A 21,666-nucleotide genomic window follows, 5' to 3' on the forward strand; every position below is an offset into this window, starting at 1 on the left:
GTTGAATACTACACTCAATATCTTCAATTTTCATAGCTTTCTTTTCACAGCTGTGGATTTGTGAAAGAAATAAATGTGATCCCATCTTGCACCCTGACAACCCAGCCTGCTACCTTGGATCAGTGCCCCTCGTGCCATCAGCACAGCTGTCTTCCAGGAGGGTTCCCTGGAAAAGGGAGAGCACCTGCCTTTACCAAGGGCATCACCTAAGCTCATGAATACGTATTGCAGTGCATATACTTGGTTTTTGGTTTTTCATAAATCATGTGCTTACAGCTTGCCATCTCATCTCCTTTTTATGATACCAAAAGGAAGTAATTTGCACAACAAACCCTGCAGTTGAAAATTGTTTAGGCCTGTTGTCTTATTTATATATCTCTTTTAAAGAATTCTATAGATGGACAGCCAATGCTGTAAAACATACAAAGTTCTCCATTGTATCTTTTCCTCCCAATCCCACAGCACTCTGTACATTTTAAAAATGGCTGTTTTATTGATGATGGTGATGATTACACTTGGACAGCTTTTTAAGTATATGTTTTAGAAAAACTGAGGAGCACCTGCTAGCCAGTTCCATTTCCAGAACACCTCATTCTTTTTTCAGCACCATCCTTTCAATTGTGTGTGTATCCTTCATCTTGAAAACAAATAGCACATCTACCTTATTTGCAAGCATAAGCATCGCTAACCTCTGCAGCAAGGCTGCCCTTCCATTCATTGCATGGAAGCTGGGACACCACACAGCCACTGCTAGAGTACGTCTAGCATAAATATCTTACTGAAGAAGAGCATCCTCTTCTTAAACAACCATCTGGAAAGGCCCTTATTCTCAAGAGTGTCAGAGGAATAAGAGGGCTTCTCATGGTCACAGCTGTGAAGGAAATGTGAGCAAATTGTAGCCTGTACAACAATGTCCTTGAAAGATGTAAAGAACCTGTAGGTGTAATAGCAGCTGAGAAAGGTGCAGAGAATTGCTGTCTTCTTACTGAAAAGCTAATGTCTACCATCTCTTCATTTTTCATGTGAGGAAGGGAAACAAGAATCATGCATCTATACCTATGTATTTGGACCGTGGCTCCTTCAATTTATTTTTTTTAATTGCTTGCAGCATTTGATGGGAGGCATTTTAACTTCCCATCCTGCCCTGTCTGAATCCTGTGCAAAATAACAACAGCTTTTGATCCACCCAAACATGCATCTTGCACAAAGCTGTTTGCATGGGAAAGCTGAACTAGAGAAAAAAGGGTGCCAACAAACACAATGATTCTTTTTATTATTCTCATGATGACTTCATTTACTAGCTCCTGTTCTCTGCTTGTGATATATCCTAATAAGTATTTGGGGATCTATCTAATTCTGGGTCCAAATTATTTTGTGTTGTAGCACTGAGGATTGGAATTCAATTCACACCCACCACCACCCTACTTTTATTAGTGTATCCTTTAAATTTTTAAGGACTTATTCATGCTTAATTGTGTTGCTTAATCTCTGCTGGGCTGTGTCTCAAACGGTAATTGTTATTTATTTTATTTTCCATATTGTATCCTAGCCATATTTAGCTGTGCCACCCAGAGAACATAGGATGTCATCAATAAAAAGAAAATAATACTCAAATTATGGAATTAAGTTTTCCCATGCTTTCCGTCACTCCATCCATCAGGCTTCCTAAGGACTTGGTTCTCATTAGGCATCAAAGTAAGTGGCAGATTTTTCAGCATACCAAACACAGCTCCAATTATGGCCAGATTTTTAAAAGAATGTGACACACAGAGAGAAGAGAGAAGTGCTTTGGACATCTGGTCTTTAAAACCCCGAATCACAAGGCAGTTAGATCCAAACAGGCACAGTGGTTGTCATCATTAAAGCCATGCAAGGGAAATGGTTGGGTCCAAGTGATTTTGCAATCGTCAACTTATTAAATCCTTAGCAAGGCAGGAGCAATGCTGCCGAGGTTCCAAGGTTGTGAATACTCCAACACAATGTATCTGGCAAATGTGAATGCAAATTGTCAGAACATATGGAGAGGAAAGGGAAAGTTGCTTAGCTGGGGTGTGATGAGGTGGGCGAGGTTACTTTCTTCGTTTCCTGGCATCCTCCTACTGAGCATGGAAAAATCCTGACAGCTTTGAACCACAGTGTTCCACTTCAGCACAAATGGATATTTTAACAGCACTGCCACCAAGCGCCTGCACTGAAATCTGCACCACACTTTTTCTCTCAGTTGTAAAAATGCACAAGCAGGGCCTAATTAACTTAGGAGCCTCAAATGGTGCCAAGGGGCACTGGAGCCATTAGAAGTTCTGCCAAAATGGTTTATTGCAGCTTTGGAACACGTTCAATGGAAATATCGCCTTAGTGATCTATGCTTAATATGGAAGCTGACTCACAAGGCAATGAATCAGTACCAAATAGTCTTAAGGGTGCTGTCAGGCTCTCAGCTACAGCAACCAGCAAAACAGGAGCAAGCTTCTCCCTTGGGCAGAAAAGAAATGGTTTCAGGCCCATACTCTGTCACAAACTTCCTTTGCAACCATAGACAAGTCATTGTGCTTGTTTTGGAAACTTGTCCAGAGTCCCTTTGCAGAATCATATTGAAACTTCGTCCAGGAGACCCGTGGCCCTCCAGTTGTTGACTTTTGAAAACAAATCCAATCACAAGATTTAAAGTCAAGGGACCGTGTTGCATTTTGCAGCTCCTTCTGCTTATTTCACCTAACAGAGCAGCTCCAAATTGTGGTATATTAGAATGTATTCTGCAATTGGTCACACTGGAAACACTGAGTCAAGCTGGTGTAACTCTAGGAACTGAAATATCTCCATTAAAATGCACAGGTAGCTAGCTCTCTCTCTCTCTCTCTCTCTCTCTCTCTCTCTCTCTCTCTCTCTCTCTCTCTCTCTGCCCTCATGCATCTCTTTTGGATCAACTGACAAATCCCAAACCAGGGCCAGACTCTGGTAATATGGTGTCCTGAGCAAGAAAAAAATTGGGTGCCTCCCAATATTCCTTATTTTCACAATAACTATTTTTGGTACAGCTGCTTTTTATGGACCTTCTCAGTATGACCTGTACAAATATAGGTGATATCATCATCATAATGTTGTGCCCCCTCAGCTCAGCACCTAAATGTGGCACTGCCCAAACCCAACTGAACACACACAGAGAGAGATTTCTAGTTTTTAAAGTATACACCTTTCAACCCATTAAAAAGGCCTATTCAGAGCCTATTCAAGTCATGACAATGGGCCCAAACTGTCCTGCTCTGACCCATATGCCACACTCCCCCTCCTATTTGTACTAACACCCGCACACAATGAGCAACCACAGAGATAAACAGAGTTGTGCATCTCTGTGCCACACAGGCAGGCAGACATATTCTGTCCTATTAATTTCACTGTTGCAGAGCAATGCACATATTGGTTGCTCCGCTTGCTGTGCTGTGCAGCCTACCAATATGTTCAATTTCCCCACATCTGGGAACACGGCCTTTGTAAGTGAAGCAAGATAAGAGAAATGTTCTGAGCTGCAGGGGATTTCTGAAGAATCGGATACATGAAGTCTGTGCGGCTTAACTCTATCTTATAATAGTGCTCGCAAGAGTCCGTTTTTGCCGAGGCCCAGCAGTCGTGTTTTATTGGGTGTACTAAAGAAATGCTTACAGGCTGACTCTTTTCAGATCTCTAGCATCATGCTGTATAACCAAGTTCCTTATTGCTTAAGATGCTGCTAGTGAACTTGAATATCATTAGCTTCTTTTCCATGTATGTGGAATTACAGCTCATATATGGCCCACTGGATGACACCTGCTACCAAAAGAGTAACCTTTCAGTTTATGAAAGGCCACAGAAGTGGCAACAAGTCAGATGTTAAGTCCAGAGATTATCATGCTAGTAGCGAAAGAAAGGGCTCATTGATGCTTTCGTTTGTCCCGTGCTTAGAAAACACGAGTCCAAGTGGTTTTCTGCTTGTTCCATGCTTTCTAGGTACAGGTCTGAGCAATTTGGCCTTTGTTCTGCCATTTTCCCAAAGAAAATCTGGTCAAAATAGCAATCAGTGGAAACCTTATTGCCGTTTGTTCGAATTCAGTGCTAAACTGCAGCTTTTCCCAAGGGAAAGCATTGGGGTAAACAGAAGTGTGGATGACAAGAAAGAAAGAAAGAAAGAAAGAAAGAAAGAAAGAAAGAAAGACACAAAGATAAAAGCCCTGAAAAACATAGGCCATGCTTATTTGAGAGCTATATGGCTTAAAAATGAAATCATAGTTCCACTCTATTCTGCCTTGGTCAGACCACATCTGGAGTGCTGGGTCCAGTTCTGGGCCCCCAAATTTAAGAAGGATATGAACAAGCTGGAACATATGCAGAGTAGCGCAACCAAGATTATCAAGGGTCTGGAAACCAAGCCCTATGAGGAATGGTTGATGGAGTTGGGTATGCTTAGCCTGGAAAAGAGGCGAGTTATAGGAGGTATGATAGCCAACTTCAAATATCTAAAGGGCTATCACATGGAAGATGGAGCAAGCTTGTTTTCTCCTGCTCTGGAGGGCAGCACCCAATAGATTCAAGTTGCAAAAGGAGATCACGACTCATCATCAGGAAGAACTTTTGGCAGTGAGAACTATTCAACAGTGGAATAGACTCCATTTGAAGATGGTGAGCTCTCCCTCATTAGAGGTTTTTAAGCAGAGGTAAGCCCTGAAAATTAACAATATAACTACTTAGCTAAAGTGGGTTATAGGCCTGTAATCACAAGCCACATTTATGATAATACCCAGACAATGGATTTTTGAAATTTTGACAGCAGTTGACCCGCCTTTGAACAAACTTGCTAAGCAGATAGGTTTCTGCAAGAAGGAAGATTACCAGTCAAAGCTAACCTAAAGTCAATTCAGCAGAGAGACACTTCCATAAGATTACAGGATGGTGTGTGAAGATGTGTACAAAGCATCTTGCTTCTCTCTTAGACAAGCCATTAGATTGACACAGAGCTTGTAGTCTTGATTACATTGGCTTAAAAAGAGAAGTAGTACACAGACTCGCCCCCTGTGTTTTCTTACTTGCTCAAGTGACATAGGTCAAAATGATTTACAGAGCAACCTGGCACTGTAGGCCTGGAAGCCTCTCACATATCACTGTTCCAAGTGTGCTACTTTATTTCCTACCGCTGTTGTTGCAGATGTAATGTGATGGTGCAGAAATGTTCCATGCGATACATTGAAAGTTGGGGATGGTGCTGGAAATATTCAGCGCAATACACAAAGGGTTCCCGGAGTTTGTGTGTGTGTACATGCACCCATCATGTATTTAGCATACTGTGGGACAAACTACAGATAAAGCTACAAATAGCCATGCCTGGACAATGCCTTTTCCTTTTGAAAGAACAGGATAAGGAATAAAAGGGAAGGGAGAGGTTAGAAATATTCCCTTGAAAGGTGCTTCCTCCCCACCCCCGCAAAACCTCTCAGACAGCCGCATTTCCACACCTGGTGGTGTGTTAGCCATCACCACCTTTTCATGGCATTTTTGCAAGACAAATGAGGCCACTGGAGCTTTGTTACAGGTCCCTGCAGTGGATTTGTCTCTGAAGCAAACAAGCAATCAGTGCAGAACACAGTCACATCCTCCATTTGACTCCATTGCTATTCCATCTGCACCAGCTACCAGTTCATTTCTGAACCCAATTCAAAGTGCTTGTTAGTACCTTTAAATCAATAAACCAAATAGCCTGGGACTAGGTTACTTGAAGGACCATCTCCTCCTGTATCAGGGGTGGGGAAACAGTGGTTCTCCAGCTATTGTTGAACTTCTACTGCCATCATTTCTGACTATTGGCCATGTATGGCTGGGGTTGATGGGAACTGGTGGCCAGCAGCATCTGGAGGGCCACAGTTTCCCCATACCTAGTACTGAGAAACTATTACATGAGAAAGGTTACAGGCTCATGCCACAGAAGAGTTCACAATGATGAGCTGCTTTCTCTTTCAGGGGGCAATCACACTTAGTGCAAGATTATTTTTTCAAGTGCTCTTGTGAAAGCATCCCTGCTTAGCAGAATAAATATTAACAATTCCTATTACTTGGCAGCAGCTTCTGTTGATTCCTCAGAGAATTCGGTGTTGCCTCCACTTTCCTTCCCATGAGAATTCTGGTTCTTCACATTCTTTCTCTCCCAGCTCTTTTTTTTTTTTTTTTTTTTTTTTTTGCATGGCAACCCTTTCTCAACTTGTTAACTTTTCCCTCCCCTGTGATTCCAATGATTACTGACCCTATGCTGCTATTCAACATTTTCCTGAGCTTAATAGCAGCGTAGGGGAGCAATTTCTATCAATATGGTGGAAGGAGCAGGGAAGATATTAAGCTTTCCTCTTCCTGCATTTCCATCCCTGTTTCGCTGCTCAGCTGACTGGAGAACTGCTGAGAATGGTGAAAAGTAGACTGGACTGAGGATATGTTGAAGACTATATAAGATTAGTCTGTGGGGCAAAAACAGCCCAGATAATGGCTAATTGGGGATTATGCATAATGAGCAGAAAATGTACATAATTACATCAATATATGCACATTTTCTAAAGCGTGTTGGGGAAATGTGCACACTTCCTTCTTCATGAACAGATTATGTGCACACTCTCCATGAAACCTCGGGAGTATGTACAATAAGGTTACCAGACGTCCCCGTTTACCGGGAACAGTCCCCGGATTTACAAATCAGTCCCCTGACAAAATCCATTGAAGTTGAAAAGTGTCTCCGGATTCATTGAAAAAAATCTGGTAACCTTAATGTACAAGGGCCAGTTGCCGTGCACCTTAACTGCTCATTTTACAGTCATATACAGGACTGGCTCAAGACATTTTGGTACCTGAGGCAGACCACAAAATGTTCAGCCTCCATGCCAAGGAAGAAGGAGTGAGTGAAGATCTACATCAGGGAGAATGAAGATTTATATCTCGAACAGGTGTGGGAAGAGACTAGCAGTGTGCCTGCTGTAGATGCGACATTAGGAGGAGACATGGTATTAGGAAGCTGAGGAGGTGGCAGATTCAACCTCCAAGGAGCATGCTGCACCTGCTGCTGCTGTCGCCACCATGGTATCAGCAAGTGATGCATTCCTTGGAGGCCATATCAGCTGCCCCTGTGGATCCTGCTGTCTGAGGAGGCCATGACACCTTGACTCATGGGTGGGCTGCTCCTATTCATTCATATATATCCGGCATCGGGAGTGGCGTACATCTGGGAGCGTGGCTGGCATGCGCCCCAGGGGGCAAGGCGCGCCGCCCTTGGGGGGTTGCATGGCAAGCGGTACACATTCCAGGACGTGCACGGCAAGTGGCGAGTGTCCCGGTGGTGTGCGGCAAGCGCCGAGCTTCCGGGGGCGGGGGCAGACGCGATGTCACACACCCCCAGATGGCACCCTGGGTGGAGCGCACCCCTTGCCCCCACCTTCATCTGCCAGTCTTAAAGAAAGCCAGACACACTCCTCCACGAGGGAATTATACACTCTGGGCACTCACCCCCTTTGTTGCCAACAGTGGTGGCACTCTGAGAAAGAACTCAGTAGAGGATCTTAACTTCCATATAGCTTGGTACTCATAAAGCAGTCCTTAAGGTACCAGGTTCCGAAGCCATGACAAACTCATAGCTTAATACCAACGGCTTGAATTGTCTTTGGAAACAACATACCCAGCAAAAATAAATTAATAGATAAATATCTTGGTGAAGACACAGGAGAATTATGAAAGCCGGGCTGTACAACTCCCTAGTCCACAAGATCACACTGTTCCCTTTCTTTGTGGGCTTCAGGTCAACACATTTTTTATTCTGGCATGCTTATAGTTTGGCTCATTCCTAAATCTCACTGCTGAAAAGTATACTGCTGGTTACCAGCTGCTCTACTGTTTTTGTTGCTTTTTAAGGTCACAGTGTGATTGTTCTTCAATTATGGCGCTGCTTTCATTGTGAGTTGGAAAGGCAGGATATAGATATTTCAATTAATATATGAAACAATAAAACATGGAGTCCATTAGTGGTCCATTCCCACAACAGTATTTTTTTGCAGCATGTTCACCGAAGAAACTGATCACCTCTCTGACCCCCATGTCCCAGTCTTGGAATGTACTGTCCCAACAGCCAAACTGCTTTCCTTTTGGGGCTACTTATGGCTTTGCTGCAGCTGAATTAGTTTTTATTGTCACTTTAGTGTGGCTAATAGTATGCTTAGTTTTAATTGGGTTTTATTTTTCTTTCCTTTTACTGATTTGTAAGCTGCCTGAAGAATTGGGAAAATGGGGTTAAATATAATCTTAAAATACATAAAATATATTTTAATGTATTTTTCCAGGATGCTCTACTAATATAATACCAGCACTATAATGTTCAAAACTTCACTGATGTTAGGAAAGTTGTTAGGTCTTAAATTAAAGCAAAGAAGGTGACGTTAAACCACATGCAGACATTTAGAGGCCATATATGGACAAATCTGGTATTCAATGCTGACATAGTAAGAAAACAATACTGTACCTATGATTAATTGGGGACATAATAATAACAGTGTATCAAGTCAAATTCCCTCTGTGGTTCCACATTAAAAATAATTAGCTGACAGGGCATCTGAGATCCGTGTATATTCTGAATCAGCTGCCACCAAGCCTTGGCAAATGGCTAAAATAGTTTATATTCCATCATAAACTAGCTAGTTGTTCCTCAAATGGACGGAGGCTGCGCAGAGTAGGCATGTCCAATACTGCTGCCCCACCATGGAATGAGTTTCTCTTGAATATGCTTTAATCAGTGCTTTTTTCGGGGGGGGGGAGGCTCAGGGGTACGCATACCCCCTAAACATTTTTTGAATCTAAGTTTGGCCTCATTGAGGGGCAGTATTTCAATATGAGTAGGAAATTGAGAGTACCCCTAAACATTTTTTAAAAGAAAAAAAGCACTGGCTTTAATAATGGGATCATCCTGGGTATTATTAAAGATACTTCACTAATGAAAATTCAAAAATCTCTGCAAACATACCCCCATATTGTAAACAGGACTGATAGAACCCAAATGTGGATGGTCATAAAGTGTCCAGTGAATGTAGGCTCTGAACACAGGATTCCTGCCCTTTATTTTTCTAGGGTAAAAAATCACACAAACATAGTCATAGTGTATTGGACTGTCTGTGTAAGGCCCCTGTGCAGATGTGAGTTCCAACACGTATAGTCAGATACAACAAGGACGTTGGGCAATTGGTACAATTCTCCCCTTCCCATGTATGCGGCTTTATAAATGCTTTGACTGCCCATGCAAAGTAAGATAGGGCTACTATATGTTTATGGGGAAACTGTGACCTCCAGGTGGTGTTGGACTCCAACTCCCATCAGCCCCAGCCAGGATGGCCCAATGGTCAGGCATGATGGGAGTTATAGGCCAGCAACATCAGGTGTCTGTGCACAGGCTTCCCGTCTCTGCTTTGAGGGTTGCACAGAACAGCAAAAAGGGTGAGAAAAACTGTCCCTGCAGGAATTGCCATTTTAACATAACAATCAAAGGTTCAGGAGCCCCGTCCTCTTATGCAGTGGGTTATCCTAATCTCCCCCCTATTTAAGGTGCTTCACCAACTTAGTGTTAGCATCATTAGCAATTGGTGGACAATGGTTTTAGATTGTCAAAAACATTTGGAAGCTTCTAAAAATTAGACTTTCCACATTCAAATATGGCTTGTGGTTTTTAAAAAATGGAATATTTTGCGCCTATGCTGTGATTCTCTACAGTCTACTAACCTCAGCATGTTTCATTTCATCAACCGTCCATCATACAGCTAGGAGTCCAGCTGCCACTGACATCATGTATGCAGCCAGCCAACCAGCCAGGCTCCATCAGACAGCTCTTGCCCCATTAACAAACAGCGCTGTATGGCTGTCAAGTTCCCAATTGGTCTGCGGTGAGGAAATGTCAACAGTGTTACGCTAACAAGAAAACACTGAGGACCAACAGTAGACAGAGTCAGAAGTCAAAAAGACCGGTCTGAAAATATTTTGGGAAATGGTGAGATCTGCCAGTAAGCAGGCCTGCATACGCTTTTTCCAGTGATTACAGCTGCTTTCCTAGGAACCTCTCTTACATACATATGATGGCCTGGCAGTGTCTTCATTTGGAGAATGGACATGTCTCCTACTTTACACATGTCCTCTATTTGAAGGGCTGTCAATCCTCTGTTTGGAAGGATCTTCTCTTTGCTGTCCAGTTCAATGATAAACAGAGGTAGGAAGGGAGCGCAAAGACATCTATTTCTAAATTTGCATCTACAAAATATAAATCAGCAAATTGAAAGTTTATGCAATTCTGTGTCCTCTTTTGCCTTCTTTCTCGGAGATGCATTTCTTATTTTTTGGTGGTGCATAAGTGGCCACCCTATTTGCATCATCAAATAATACTGACACCTGACACCCCCTCTTCAAATCCACACAACACCACAAGGTCTGTCTGAGGCTGAGGAAGATACTTGGGCAAAGGGAAGGAACATGCACTCCAGGGCTGTTGGCATACCGGATTAGTGGGAAGCTTGGCCACCTTTGACATATTTTGGCTGAGCTGTCTCAAAACATTCCTGGGCATCTAAGTTACAGATGCTTTCCATAAAGAGATTCTGTGCCTCCTCCCCTCCCCCTGTATTTGCTGCCATCTGTCTCATCTTAACCCTAGAATTCTTTGGTCCCTGCTTTTCCCCATCATCTTAATGGGGTTGGGGATTGGAATCATTAGCTCCAACACAAAACGGTGGACTCAGCAGGGACATAGCATATGAATTATGGGAAGAAAATGAATGTCTCAGAAAACTATTTCAGCAAAATTATCTTTTCTGTAAGTCTAGTTCCCTCTAGTAAGAACACAGCCTTTTCACTCTAACGCCCCTCCTTTTGCTCCTCTGGATTTTATCCCAAAAGTTTCTTTTTTGTGATACAAGAACTAATGTAAGCTTCTTGTAAGGAGAACTAAAAATGAATTCAGATCTGGAGGCACTGGAGGCGAACAAACCTCCATGCATGCAAAATGTGAACACTGCATTTCAGGAATTTCCTATAAAGTCATAAAAGAAGTGCCAATCTGCTTTGAATTAGCATAGAACTTTTTAGTTTCTGATGATGCAATCTGTAAGTGTGTCATTTATTTCTATATTTATGTGAGCTGGGCTTTCAACAATATAATACACATTTATTTACTAGCTCAACCCTGAAATAACATTTGTGAGCTGAGCTCACAAATTATAAAGGACGGATGGTGAAATTAAGAATGAGCTGGCCGCAAATAAACAAACTAAGTACACTACAAAGCAAATTTTAAGCAAAATCCAGCGAAAATCATACTTAAATCCCACTGTTTAAATCAGAGATAGCCTGGGCTGAATCCATCCCCCAAGGCAACTTTATTTGGCCTATTGATTGTACTGTGCATGTTATGGAGGTGTAGCAAGAAGTCTGGCCACAACCTTGAGCCTTAAAAAAGAGAATGTCTCACACCGAATGTAACCAACCTGTAGGAAGGACTCTATGATTTGAAAACAGAGATGTTGTATGCACTTTTGTTGTCCAAGAAAATATTTTAATAAAAGCATAAAAAAGAATGATGTAAGAAGCAAATATTCTACCTTTAATATGTTTTTTTAGTTTTGTAGGTAACATGTATGTGATTGAACCTGAGGTCTGTTTGTGCAGCAACATACCTTTCCAGTCCCCTTTCTGGAAAACAGTGACCCTCAGTACACACAGAAGGGGGCAGTCTGTGGCCTAACTCTATGGGATATAATTTTAATTGAAAGTTATATGGCTAGCTTGATGTATTTGTCTGTTATGAAAAGTAAAGGGTAAAGGGACCCCTGAACATTAGGTCCAGTCGTGACTGACTCTGAGGTTGCGGCGCTCATCTTGCTTTATTGGCCGAGGGAGCCAGCATACAGCTTCCGGGTCATGTGGCCAGCATGCCTAAGCCACTTCTGGTGAACCAGAGCAGCACACGGAAACGCCGTTTACCTTCCCACAGGAGCAGTACCTATTTATCTACTTGCACTTTGACGTGCTTTTGAACTGCTAGGTGGGCAGGAGCAGGGACTGAGCAACAGGAGCTCACCCCGTCGCGGGGATTCGAACCACCAACCTTCTGATCAGCAAGTCCTAGGCTCTGTGGTTTAACCCACAGCGCCACCCGCATCCAGTTATGAAAAGTAGCTAACTTCTAAAGTTTCTCAGAAGATGCTGATGTGACCTGGACATGTCTGATGTGTTCAAATTCTAAAAGTGGCCTAAAAATTCAAATAGGTTCTTAAATCATTTTAGTTAGATTCTGCACTCAGTGTCACCCTAAGTCCCCATTTTTAAAAACATGCAAGGAGAAGCCAGCTGTGTGGGGAAAATGTGAACAACCCTTTGTCCTATTTTGTGTGTCTTGAGAGAGTCAGGATGTGACCCCAGCATGTCCTCCAACCAATGTATACAGGTCACTGTGAAAATCAAAGGTACAAACTCTCTCCTTCTTGCGGCAGTTTTCGAAAAGTTCTTAGATCATAGGGAGGAATATGTAGTGAGGCACTTAATGAAATCCATAAGATTCCCTCCCTGACTTCCCAAAATTTAATTAATTATTGGCTTCCACATAGATTTCTAAAAGCAATCGCCTAGGGGGCTGTAGCAAATCTGCCCTGCCTTTGACCCAAGTCCCAATCCCAACCTCTGTGTTAGTGGAGACAGAACTTTTCTCTCCAATTATCTGGAATATATTTTTCTATGGTTGAGTGAACATAGGTGTGCTATAGGGCAATGCAGGGGCCACCAACATGTTGCCAACTCCCACCAACCTAAGGCAGCATGGCCTGTGGTCAGGGATGAGGGAACCATGTTGGCTAATGAGTAACAGCTAGAAAGACAGGGCTTGCAAGATGCAGTTGTTCAAATTCTTTTTCTCTTGAACCAAGCAGGTAAGACATGCAAGGGGCAAAACTCCAGAGCTGATCCATTTGGCAAACTCCAGACTATCTGACTGAAAATGTTTTATTTTAGGTAAGATACCAGATGTGAATTGAAATGAGCAACATTGATTGAGGCAAAAATGCACAACACAAGCGATGGCCAAAGAATAATTTCTTTTGCCATACATGTAGCAATCTGGCAGATGAATTCACCATGTTAGATGTGAGGTAAAGGTAAAGGTAAAGGTACCCCTGCCCGTACGGGCCAGTCTTGACAGACTCTGGGGTTGTGCGCCCATCTCACTTAAGAGGCCAGGGGCCAGCGCTGTCCGGAGACACTTCCGGGTCATGTGGCCAGCGTGACATCGCTGCTCTGGCGAGCCAGAGCCGCACACGGAAACGGCGTTTACCTTCCCGCTGGTAAGCGGTCCCTATTTATCTACTTGCACCCGGAGGTGCTTTCGAACTGCTAGTTTGGCAGGCGCTGGGACCGAGCAGCGGGAGCGCACCCCGCCGCAGGGATTCAAACCGCCGACCTTTCGATCGGCAAGTCCTAGGCGCTGAGGCTTTAACCCACAGCGCCACCTGCGTCCCAGATGTGAGGTAGGGTTGCCATATTTCAAAAAGAAAAAAAATCCTGAGACCTGCAATTTCAAGCTTTTGGAGCTGTTTCTGCTGCTTTTTCCCATTGTGTTGCCATGCACCCAGTTTTTCCTGACATTTTGCCAGTTCGGCAAAATTCCTTCCTGACACCATTTTTACACCCAGGACATGTCAGAAATTTTCCTGATGTATGGCAAGCCTAGTGTGAGGGAAAGCTCCTTGGAAGTCCAAAAGACTGACAGTTTGTAGGCAGAGATACTCTCCTTTTGAACTGTGTGTATACATTGCAGAAGGGCTAAGGGAGATGAGTGAACTTACAACAACTGAGGAGGCAGAGACTGGGCTTTCCCCTCCAGCCAATGGGTGTAGCTATTTCCCAAGGTTTGGCCTATAGAAACTGTCTCATAGGTGTGGTGTAGGATGAAGAACACTAACATGTTTTGCATGTCAACTTTTAACACTGGGGTTTGAGCAACTGACAGATTCTCAAACATCATAAGAGCAGATAGTGAGAAGGTGAATTGGCAGAAATGCCTTTCTTTCTTGCCAGACTAGACACTCAAGTAGATTTGCTGAGGCAAGTGAATTTGGGACACTTGCAACGTGCCAGGGAAGCTGTTGTTTGATTACTTCAAAAACAATTCAATATGGAGTGATCAACATTTAAAAGCAAGGGCTTTCACAGGACCATCACAAAAGACAAGGAGGCTGTTGTTGTCTACCAGGCTCTGTCCTGCCTTCCTTATAATTCAAGTACGGTTGCTGCTTTTGACTTTCCAGGGGGCATTCTTGTGTCATAATAGAATATGATGGCCCTTTATGTGTACACCTTTGCCTGTGAGGAGTGAGCAAAAACCTCCTGCTGCATTGTCTTCGATTTAATGGAGGCTGTGAATAGACAAAGGGCTAATCCACACTTTGCTTTGCTTTGTTCTGATTTAGCTCAGAAGAGTGGGTTTTCCATGGGAAGCCACAGGGCAAAAGCCAAACCACTCAGATTGGAAAACTGCTTGAACCCATGCTTTCTAGGCACAGGGCAAGCAGAAGTGTGGACCTAAATCCTTAAAGCACATTGCAAGCACATTCCCCCCCCTTAAAGAATTCTGCATAGTTTACCCCTCACAGAGTTACAAATACCCGTAATGCTTAACAAAATACAGTGCCCATAATTCCCTGAGAGGGAAAATGTGCCTGGAATGTCCTTTAAATGTATGGTGCTTACGCAGCCTGAGGCCTACCTACTCCAAAGGCATTTTGCTGTCTGAGGCAAAGGATAGGATGGCATACGTGCACCCCACATAAAGAAGCCAACCAGACTGGCAGCTGAATCTTGACTTCAGCACTGGCGACAGGACAGCGTCCTCCGCCACACCTGAGAGCAGCGAGCCATGTGACACACACGCTTCTGTCCTCCAACACTGTCTTGCCACTTGCTGCCCACTCAAATATACGCTGCCGTGAAGCAGCAGTGGTGGGCCAGCATGTGTCACCTGAACAGAGCTATGCATCTGCACACACAATAGCTGCAAGAATATGAGCTGTGCACGCTGACTCAGTCAAGGGCCTTTCCCAGTTGTGTCTGTGCTACATCAGAAGAAGGTGAGAGACAGCCAAAACCGGCATCCAATAATGTAAATGAGCCTAGCTGGCAGAAAAGTGGCTGTGGAACAGGCTCCATGGTAAAAGACATGGGGCAGGTCAACACAAACACATAAAACTGCTTCACTTCTCCTTATCCAAAAAATGGAATATTTTGGTGCCAGAGCATCAGCTATAAGTAATTACTTGCCAGAGGTAAGAGCCACCAGTTAGAAATGTAGAGTTGGAAGGGTCATCTTGTCCAACCCCCTGCAATGCAGGAAGCTCAGCTGAAGCATCCATGGCAGATGACCATCCAACCTCTGCTTAAAAACCTCCAAGGAAGGAGGGTCCATAACCTCCCAAAGGAGTATGTTCTACTGTCAAACAGCTCTTAATGAAAGAAAGTTTTTCCTGATGTTTACTCCTCTCTTGTAACTTGAAGCCATTTGTCCGGGTGCTGCCCTCCAGAGCAGGAGAAAACAAGCTTGCTCCATCTTCCATGTGATAGCCCTTTAGATATTTGAAGTTGGCTATCATACCTCCTATAACTCGCCTCTTTTCCAGGCTAAGCATACCCAACTCCCTCAACCATTCCTCATAGGGCTTGGTTTCCAGACTCTTGGTCATTCTCCATTCTCCACACATTCCAACTTGTCCATATACTTCTTAAACTGTGGTACTCAGAACTGGACACAGTACTCCAGGTGTGGTCTGACCAAGGCAGAATAGAGCAGTACTATGACTTCCCTTGAACAGGACACTTTAAACAGTCATGGCTTCCCCCAAAGAATCCTGGGGGTTGCAGTTTGTTAATGATGCTTAGAGTCATTAGGAGGCACCTATTCCCCACCACCACACATGCTACATTTTTTGAGTGGTTTATCAGTCAATCCATTTCCCCAGAGGACTCTGGGAATTGTAGCTCTGTGAGGGGAATAGAGATTTCCTAACACCTCTCAGCAGCCATTAGAAGCTACACTTTCCAGAATTCTTTGGAGAAAGCCGGTCTGATACTGCTTTAAGTGTATAATGCAGAAGGGACTAGCGAGTCAGACCATTATTTCTCAGTACTGTCTACTCTGAGAGTTTCACACTCAGTCCTTCCTAGTCCTATCTGGAGATACCAGGGATTCAACATGGGACTTTGAATGGGGTGCACCACTGAGCTACTGCCCCTCTGAGCCTCAGCATCTACCCACCCCCTAAATTGCAACCCCCAACCCCACTTTATATATACAGTTGTACCTTGGTTGGCGAACGCCTTGCAATTTGAACATTTTGGCTCCCAAATGCCGCACACCTGGAAGTGAGTGTTCCGGTCTGCAAACGTTCTTTGGAACTCGAATGTCCATCGCGGCTTCTGTGGGTTCCAATTGGCTGTAGGAGCTTCCTGCAGCCAATTGGAAGCTGCGCCTTGGTTTCTGAATGTTTTGGAAGTTGAACAGACTTCCAGAACGGATTCTGTTTGACTTCCGAGGTAACACTGTAACTGGAAAAGATCCAGATAGAAGCACATAGATCTGTTGCTGTCATATGTACTTTGGTCCTTAGAAGTCAGAGTGCAGTCAGGAACTGGAGCTCTTCACTCAGACAGCATGGATTCTGAACTTTTGCCATAACATTCAGGCCTTGACTCTCTGTTCATACCTCTTTCTCTTTCCAGTGTTTATATGAGTCATTATCCTTCTTTTCCAGTCCATGACAAAAACATTCAAACTCTGTATGAAAAAAATTAACCCCAAGCACAAACCAAGCATGCTGTAAAGCCTAAGTAAAGCATGAAGATTCACATATGCTTGTCGAATGTGTATAATCAATTTCCATTCCATTGAGACAACTGTGGATATTTTGGTTAGCTTTCCTACCCCTCTCCCTATCAGAATGAGATGTTGGTTCTCTCTGCCTCTTGGAAGCTGGGTGTACCTGAACTTAAAACAGAAGCAAGAAACTTTACCCTTTTCTTCTGCTGTCTCCAAAAGACATTGAAGACCAGAGAGGTGAAGCTGCAGACCATCTCTCTCCACAGACTCTGGAATGACTGAAAAGCCAGGCAAGAGAGTGTTTGCATTGGGCTGGAGCCATCATACCATTAACCATTCCAAATTATTTGTGGGCTGGTTAAAGGGGGGAGCCTCGACCACCACAGCCATTTGTCTGCAGGGAAGGCTTTCTGCGAGTGCATGCAGATGGGGTGTGCCTCATACAGAAAGCATCTGGAATCAACTGGCTGGATAATTCCTATGATATTGCAACACAGAAAAAGAAAAACCCCATTGCTAAATGCCTGCACTCTTTTACATCCCTTAGGGCTCATTTTATGTTTCCATCTGCCCGAGTCCACATTTCAAAAGCAGCACAATAAAATGCAAACATCATGCATTTATTTGGTGTATATACAATTCCCAGACGGAGTGCAAAAATACAGTGAAATGCCTCTCCTTTGTCTTTCCCCCATTCAACTTCACAGCATAAAATGAGAAAAAATTCAAGCAAGCAGCACAGGCTGGGCCTCCCAGTCTTTGCAACAGGCCTGCCCAGAGGAGATGTCTTGGGATGGGAATTTCCTGCTCACATGGGCTGGCACTGCAGCACACACAACTTGGGAGTGCAGGGAGTCTCTTGAAAAAACACAGGTCCCTTTGGCCCAGATAATATTCCCAGCAACTCATTGCTGAATACAGACTCCACAGATCCTGCCCTAGTCTTCACCAACTTCTTGGTTGAAGCAGCTTGGATAGGAACATCAGAAACTGCTTCATACCAAGTCTGATCTTTAGCCCATCAAGCTCAGTATCTACACCAAGGGTAGTCATTATTGGACTACGGCATCGTTCCTAACCACTGACCATGCTGGTTGGGGCTGATGGGAGTTGGAGTTCAACAACATCCAGAGGGCATTATGTTGACCTGAGACACACTGACTGGCAGTGGCTCTCCAGGGATCTCTCCCAGCTCTACTGGGATGCTGGGAACTGAACCTACGACCTTCTGCATACAAAGCAGATCCTCTTAACACAGCTACATGCACCTGCATTCCAGGGGGTTGGACTAGATGATCCTCAGGGTCCCTTCCAACTCTACAGTGATCCTCCATTTATTCATTTCAGGCACTGGTAGTGTTGGAACTGGTTGCCCAGCCCCCTAAATAACAGCTGCCTGATGTGGCTGGGATGAGATCTGGAACATGGGCATCCCAGATCACAGTTCACACCCTTAACCAGTATGGTTGGTAACACCAGCTACTGGCGACACTTTTGCCTTCCCTGTATTGTGCCTTCGTGCTTGCCGTTGATGTTTGCAACCTCAGATCTCCCTAGAACCTCCAGTTCTTTCCAGTTGCTCTTTGCCAGTCACAAGGAACAGGGAAGACTTTCCAAAGAGCTAACCAAAGTGCAGTCCAAATCCTGCACTTCTGATTTGCTTGCATTGATGGTAATTCAGCCCGGCTGCTTGAAAGCTCCCTTCTCCCCCAGAGGCGAAGTGCCTGTTCAATTCCAAGCCCCTTTCCTGATTGCTTAAGTTCTGCTCCTATATCAGCCTCATCTATCCCCCCCTTTTTTTCATAGTGGAGGAGAAGGCTCCCAACCTCCTCTTCTGAACATCTAATCTCTGGTAAAAATCACATGAGTTGGATTCTGTTCCAAGAGGGAAAGACTGTGTGTGTGTGTGTGTGCATGTGTGCGCAGTACACATCCTGCATGAAAATAGCCCTTCCCCCAGCAGGCACATGACTTCCTAAACCCACCAGGAATGGAGGTGCTACTGGCTAAGAAAGGGGCATTGCGAAGAGTGCCCCCAAAGCCTGCTTTAGTGGGCTTTTTTTCCGTGGGTAAATGCTGGATAAATGTGGACTGGCTGCTGAAGTTCCTAAGCAAATCTCTGAGGCTCAGCAAGATGGATTGCATACACAAAATGCATACACACCACACATTTAAAGCACCCCTGGCTCATACACACAAAGAATCCTGGAAACTGTAGTTTGTTGAGGGTGCTGGGAATTGCAGTGCTCTGAAGGGTAAACTACAGTTCTGAATATTCTTTACAGGTAGGGGGTTTGTGCTTTAAATGTGTGGGGTGTATGCAGCCCATGTCCCAGTTACCTGCAAACCTATTTATTCAAAGAATGGTTCTAACATATATTCAATAAGCCAGGAGTAGTTATTCTCTCTCTCCTGACTCCCACATTTCCATGAGAACAGATAGTTAGGAATTTGTCTCAAAATCTGTGGAAGCATAAGCAACTGAAATGGGCTGCCAGATAGATTTCTTTGACCGAAAGACAAGAACTAATCATCTAAAAACAACAACAACCATGTTTCTGTGTTTGGGAACCAGGGGTGTGTGTTGCTTCCTAGGAAAACATTAATGCAGTGTATATGTATGTATATATATATATATATATGAATGAAACTGAATAATCTTAACACTCATGCTGCAATCCTATATCCATTTACCTGGGAGAAAGCTCCATTTAACTTAGTGGGACTTACTTGTGAGTATTCAAATATAGGATGGTGCTAAAAGTAACCTTATTAGAGATTACATACACCCACTTGGAAGAAAAACCTATTGAAATCAATGGGACATTGTTCCAAGTAAATGCGGTTTGTAAATACTGGTGTGTACCAGAGCAAACCTATGCATGCTTCCTCAGAAGAAGACCCACTCTGCCCAAAGGGGCTTACTCTCTCATAAGTGCATATATAGGACTAAAGCCTTATGGCACAATCCTATATATGCCTACTCAGCATAAATCCCATTGAGTTCAATGGGACTTACTCCTAAATCAGTGTCTATGGGATTGCAGTTAGTGTCTCTTAAATCACACCACTCATTTTAAAGTGTTCTCCTCTTTAGGTATCAAAACTTTTATGGAATTGAACTAGGGACCAAGTCATAGACTCAAAGAATTCTAGAGTTGGAAGGGACCCTGAGGGTCATCTAGTCCAACCCCCTTGAAATGCAGGAATTCTGCCTACAGTTGTTCCTGAGTGGGCTCAAACCACCAACCTTCTGGTTAACAGCCAGATGCACTGACCCATTGTGCCACAGGAGTCTCTGAGTGTGGGAAAATGAGTCTGTCTTCCGAAATTCACCTCTTTGTGACAAAACAGAAAGCAGCCCTAAATTCTCAGAAATGCAAAGAATTTGTATTCATTCCCTCAAGGAAAAAATAAACATTGTACGATTTTCTCAGCTACCAGAGTGCGAAGAGGAATTGAATCTGCTTTATTAAACTAATTAGGGGCTCTTAACTCCTTTCTATCCAAAACCGTTTACAAATTGCACATGCGGTGCAAGCAGAATTAACGGAAGCAACTTAGAAGGAAAAAACGAAACCACAACCTAATATTCCTCTCTGAAAATAAAACTCACCTCCTATCTCCCCATACCTTGCAAAATTCTGATTATGAATCAAGCTTACAGATAGTGAGACTTCTGAAACACTCAACTTGCTTTGGCAAAGGCTATAAACATACCAGATGTATGTGGATGTGTGCAGCATATGAGAAAAAAAGGGGGTTCCCCAAGTTTTGCTGCCATGGAAACAGTCTCAGAATTTTTAACCACCTCTTTATTTCACTTTTCCTTTGTTTGTTTGACAGAACTTTTGCATGAGCAACCGAAACAAAAAGCAGCCTTTGAAGACCCAGACAGAAAATACCTGTTGATCCATAAGACAGGGGAAAGTCCCACCTAACTACAGGTTAAGAAAGAAGTCCCTCCTTTCTCTTGTTTAGGGTAGGCCATCCCCAGATAGAGGACACCTGCCCAGGGCTTACCTGTTTCCACCTGACCTTCCTCCTGCCTGTGTGTGTTTTAACTTCCAGGACTCTTCCTCCCCCTCTTCCTCTCCCTCCTCACTGCAGTCCGGTTCGGATGCAAATGACCCTCCTGCAAGCCGTGTGTGTTTTCTCCGGTTCCGTTCCTCAGAGATTCTCTCGGAGAGGGGTGGGTGGGAGCGAGGGGCGGAGGAGAAAGTCACAACAATAACGTCTTTCTCTGGCAGCCAAACTCCTAGCATCTAATCCACACGCATGTCCTTCTGCCTGGCTTGCTGAAAGGTTCATGTGTAATAACATTTCCTTCTGCTGGGGCAAGAAAACTCCCCGCGAGTGTTGTTCAACAAATCACATTAAAGAAAGAAAAGAAAAAACGCGGAGCTTTCACTCTCTCTCTATAAGCATGTTGTCCTCTCCTAACTTTATAGTAAATCTGTGTGTCTAGGTTTGCCTTTCAAAGCAGCAGGACTCAGATGACAGCCAGGCTCAATGGGCAGTAAATGGCATTCCTGTGTTTTAAAGCAAGTGGCAGTTCTGTGCATATTCCCCCATCCTTTCTAAATGCAATTGTTTTTCTATGCTAATCTTCCTTTGTTGCTACCATTGTTAACGTTGACTATGTCAGGTTATTGCTGGCTGGGCTGTTAAAGCCGCCTTAGGGTAAGGGTCAAAGGCTGCCCTGGGAGTTCAGTAGGGTGGCAATTTAATGCTCCTAGAAGACCAGGATAAAGGCACCAGGGCTAAACCACAGAAGCTGCAGG

The 21,666-nt window shown here is 43.8% G+C and overlaps 1 protein-coding gene across 1 annotated transcript in view; it reads right to left on the reverse strand.

The window, feature by feature from the left end:
• Window positions 1-21,376, reverse strand: part of PRELP (proline and arginine rich end leucine rich repeat protein) — a 34,553-nt gene extending 13,177 nt beyond the window's left edge. Inside the window, exon 1 of the mRNA XM_083745263.1 lies at window positions 20,906-21,376. The gene's annotated coding sequence lies outside the window, so the exon portion shown is untranslated. The remainder of the gene's footprint in view (window positions 1-20,905) is intronic.
• Between the last annotated feature and the right edge of the window lie 290 nt (window positions 21,377-21,666).

This window comes from Podarcis gaigeae (genome assembly GCF_964106915.1).
Source record: "Podarcis gaigeae genome assembly, chromosome: 6".
Taxonomy (NCBI): Eukaryota; Metazoa; Chordata; class Lepidosauria; order Squamata; family Lacertidae; genus Podarcis; species Podarcis gaigeae.